Source organism: Taudactylus pleione, unplaced genomic scaffold (assembly GCF_031769625.1).
Source record: "Taudactylus pleione unplaced genomic scaffold, aTauple2 ptg000238l, whole genome shotgun sequence".
NCBI classification, from domain to species: Eukaryota; Metazoa; Chordata; class Amphibia; order Anura; family Myobatrachidae; genus Taudactylus; species Taudactylus pleione.
Genome location: NW_028284640.1, coordinates 4,990,001 through 4,995,056, shown reverse-complemented (window position 1 = coordinate 4,995,056; position 5,056 = coordinate 4,990,001).

The window sequence follows — 5,056 nt, the reverse complement described above, 5'->3', positions numbered from 1 at the left end:
GTAATTTTTCATTTTCAACTTGCTGCTAAATGACTTTCAGAAAAAAACTCCCAAAATGTAATTCCTTTCTCTGTTATGTATTACACAGCAGAACCTTTGATTTATCTTCACAATAATGTCTTGTCCCTCCATAATTAACAGAATAAATCGTAATTTTAAATCTGACAATTGAAACACAAGTTTAATCTTCTTAATTAACATATGTTTCATAGGTATTTCAATGTGTTTTTAGGATCACGCTCATTCAAAATTCACAATGATTCTTAATCATTTATACAATTAATTAAAAAACAGCAACAATAATAAAAGAAGAAGAGGGTCTAGGTGCAAAGCAGTGTGAGTAGCAGCCCAAACTACACCAAAACCTGCCCCTAAAAAGCAGGGAAATAGGAATTACAATAAAGGATGGATAGGTGAGGATTAAAGGTGCTACACTTAAAATGACACTAATAGACACAGATAAACACAGAATATCGGTCCCTTATTTGAAGCAAAATGTTCACGATTGCGATTTCAGGGACGTAGTCCAGCTTCTTCACAAGGTAATTCTTTTCTCTATGACATATAGATGTGTCCTCTTGCATCTTTGACTCTCGCACTGCAAATGTGCACACACATTGCTCCATATGATTAGCCGCGTTTGCCATGGTACGCCATGCCGTGTGCTGTTTGTACTATACAATGCTATGGAGTCACAGATGTGAACGCAGTGCGCGTACCCATTCGCACAAGCGGCATAGATCAGTGGCAAACGCAGGATTTCTAGAGGGGGGTTTCCAAATGCTCGATCTTAGAGTGAGTGTGGCCAGTCCATGAAGAGGGTAGAATTAGCACTTTGCCCGCTTAAAAATGTGTCATACAAAGTGTATTGTGTGTCATAATTTCAGCATATACAGGACCAGTTATCACAGTATGCCATTAGATGCGGCAGTAGGTCCATCCTGCCTGAGCTAAATGTTGTTATTTTAGATGTGGGATCCATTCCAAGAACATGCAGCACTAGTTAAATTCTATTATATTATTATTTCTATTGTGGTAATGGTGTGGTGTGGGGAGGATGGTTTCCAGGCAGACGGAAACCCCCCCTGAGTTTGCCTATGTAGATGCAAGAGGACATATCTGTACGGACATAAAAAAACCCCAAAATTTGGTGGTATCTTCTTTAAATGTACTTTACACCCACCAAAAACCTCTTGTAAGGTGATCTTTATAAGCTGATTTCCAGAGTGACCAATATACCATACTCACTTTAAGAGTAAAAGTAACCGTGCACATAGAGGTATCTTTATATACTCCTTTAAGTTGTTTCAAACATCCCGTACCTTATTGCTACCCAAACCAAGTAGTTACAAATGCATGCAGTTCTAAATATTAAGCAGTTTCTTTTACTATAAGTGTACCATACTCACACAAAGTACCAGTAGATCTCTCCTATAAAGGTATCTTTTGATATCCCAGTATTCAGATATGAATCAATTTTCAACAACGTCCAGATCAGTAATTTATTAGATAATAAATAAATAAACATACAGTAGGTGATTTGAGGCCTAGCATATTACCATAAAAACCAGATCCAACACAATAGGGGTATCAGTATAGATAATAGCTGATAATACAACAGTCCGGATCAGTTATAGAGCAAAAAAGTATACCTCCAATGATAATAGCAGTCTGGTTGTTAAGTCCCTAGTTTTCAATGTCCCAAACCCAACGCGTTTTGATAACAATATATTTTTCAAAGCATATGGCTGATGATAGGTTTACTCAGAAAGGCCAATACTCAACTTGTTTGCGAATGATGTTGCATCTTTTTACGTAGTCATTTGGATTTGAAAAGCCGCTGTTGGGCATCTCAAAACATATACGGGTGACTGCGATATCTGCATATTTTCTCACAGCTCCTGCCTACATATTCTCAGCTGTGGTGTCATTAGTGTACATCTCTGAATTAGGCCCTGTATCCTGTGATACATACTTTAAACAATGCAAGCTAGTTTTAATTTTAACTGCAATGTTAAATGTTTTAGTACACTTACTCTGAAATATATTTTATTTGTGACACAATTGTTAAATTGACTTTATTTTTGAGTTTGTGTTTAGATGACATTGCATTTCCACAAAGACAGAATACAGAATGTTGGGCTAGCTTTGAGTCCTCCATATTGGGAAAAGTCTGCCCTTTATAGAATGAGTGAAAAGTTTTGGTAAAATCCAGGTTGCTACAAATCATAGTGCCTCATTTATCAATAAGTGATATTCTTGTTATCACACATTACTAATCTTAAATGGTGCACCAACCAATCAGCTCTTAACTGTATTTTTTTAAACACATGACAGTTAAAAGCTGATTGGTTGGAGCACCATTTAAGATTAGTAATGATTGCTAACAATAATATCACACATAAATCTGAGCCATAGTCTTTGATGGCCAGCAAATCAGTTTGTGTTGGTTTAGCCCAAGAAAATTTTTGAAACAAGATCTATAAGAAATTAAAATAGTACCACATTTTAAAACATCATCATTTACTATCCATACCCCTGAAACATGATTTAAATAGTTTTTTTGTTTGAACAAGTAATAAAATAAAATCATGAATACTTTATAAAAACATATTACCAGCCCAATATGACTGATAAGCAGATGAACATAACTGAGGCTCTCATGAATCATATAGAAGCATCACATTAGCTGTACATTTGATGGTAGCAAAAGACAGAGAAATTGAAATCTAATTTTTTTATTTATTAGTGTGGTGGTTTTGGTTTTTGTGCTAATGTTTGTATCTGAGCTATTTACCAATTATTGTGCAGTGGAGTGCAAAACAGAAACAGACCAGATCAGTGGAGGCTCCAGAGGTGGGGCTGCAGCGCAGTCCAAAATTCAGATAGGGGAGCCACACCAACTGCCAGTGAGTCCCGGCCGGCAATGTTTGGCAGAGTTTGGGGAGGCAGTTGGTGTGACTCCCCTGTTTGAATTTTGGACTGTGCTGTAGCCCCACCTCTGGAGCCGCCACTGGACCAGATGCTTAATGAATAAACCAAGTACTACATACTATTCAAATTTAGCTACAGTATATCATATTATCTAATATGTACAGTCTACAGATTATTCATCAACATTAAGGTAATTTAAAATGTAAAAAAAATTGTCAAAGAAGGATTAGTATCATAACAACACAAACATTTAATAAACAAGCATTTTCTAATTAATAATTTAAAATATTAAAAAAGAAATACATTTTGTTTAATATTTAATTAGCAACAGTCAAATTTGATTTTGTGCTATTTATTTTTAAAAATATGTTTCATAATAATTCATTCTAAGGGGTATTTTTACTAAATCTTGATGTTTGAATAGATTTCATGTAAATTTCAATCGACTGAAATCGACTGTATAAATCACTGGCCAAATATCTGATTTACTGACATTCGATTTTGAAACTGATTTCAAAATTGAACACAATGTGGGTCTGGTTGATTTGGAATGTGTACTTCAAAATCACGTACAAAATCATCTACAAAATTTACAATCACTTCCTTATGTACTCCTATTGGCCAAAACTGGATTGGTATGAAATACCGCCAGACGCACGTTCAAATCCCGATGCCAGAAGACCAGCAAGAGAAGTTCCCGACAGGTAAGTATTTTGACTATTACTAGCCCTACCCCCCCTAACCCTAACCTTCCCTTAGGGGTGCCTAACCCTAACCTCCCCCCCAAGTACCAACCCCCCCCCTGTAATTGCCTAAACCTAACCCCCCCTTCCCTACAACCTAAACTTAAGTCTCCTGGGGGTTGCCTAACTTTAACCTCCCCCCGGGGTGCCTAACCCTAACCCCCCTTAACCTAGCCTAACCTTAGCCCCTAACCCTCCCCCCGCGCATCTGTCCACGCCTACCACACAGCTTACCTTCATTCGGTATGCCGGGCATCGGGCTCCAGGTGTAGGGATAATGATAGGCATTGGGATTTTGATGCCTATCATTTGAACCCTGCCGGGATTAGACAGTCAGGAAGCCAGCGGTCAGCATTTCGACTGTTAGCTTCCTTGCTGCATCCCAGCCAAAACATACCACATGCACTGTAAGACACAGAAACTCATTATAAAATTGCTGGCACACAGCTAAGAAAACTGAAAGGATGCTTTGTGTAGAGATGTGCGTGGCCCCTATGTTTTGGTTTTGTTTCTAAATACAGCGTTGTGTTTTGGTTTTGGCAAAACCACCCTCAAGTGATTTGGGTCGGATTCAGTTTTGTATTCCTGAAATTGTTTTTAAAAAATCAATAAAAAATGTATTTAAACAGCTAAATTCATGTTTTTTTAACCTGTGTACATGTAATCCAAAAGCCGAGTTGGGTTGGGTTTTTAAATCTGAGTTCTGAAGTGACAGCGGACCCGAGCCAAGACTCGGTTCCACTCGGTACCCCAAAGTATTTCCAAACTGGGACTCGATTCATTTGTATTTTAGGAGAACCAAACCGCTCTACTCTAGTTTTGTGGAGAGTGAAAGGAGGGAGGAGTGTTTAACAGGAAAGTGGTGATTTCATATATGTAACCCCCCCTTTAACTTCTAAAGGGACTCCAGTTACCAATTACAGTACCTTGATCTATAGAATGTACCCACCCTTAACCTTCCATTAAGTGGTATACCTTTTTACACCCTTAACCTTCCATTAAGTGGTATACCTTTTTACACCCTTAACCTTCCATTAAGTGGTATACCTTTTTACATCAGTACCAAGTATTGGTATATGGTAATAAAACATAGTAAGCAAGAAAAAATGTTGCATTGCATAGCCAAATAACTGTTCTTGTATGTAATTACCCTAAACCCCTAGTATCACCCTAGAGAATCAGAGATGCAAGGTGTCTCTACATGAATATGTCTAATAACTAAGCTGTACAATACAATTAGACATTCATTAACATTATACAATAAAGTACATATGACTGTTTCTTTTGTGTTTACTGGTAGCAGAATTATTTATAAGTACTATAAGTTAGTCATCATATACTGTATATGTTTAACTGATCTCAAAGCGTAGCTTGAGTCC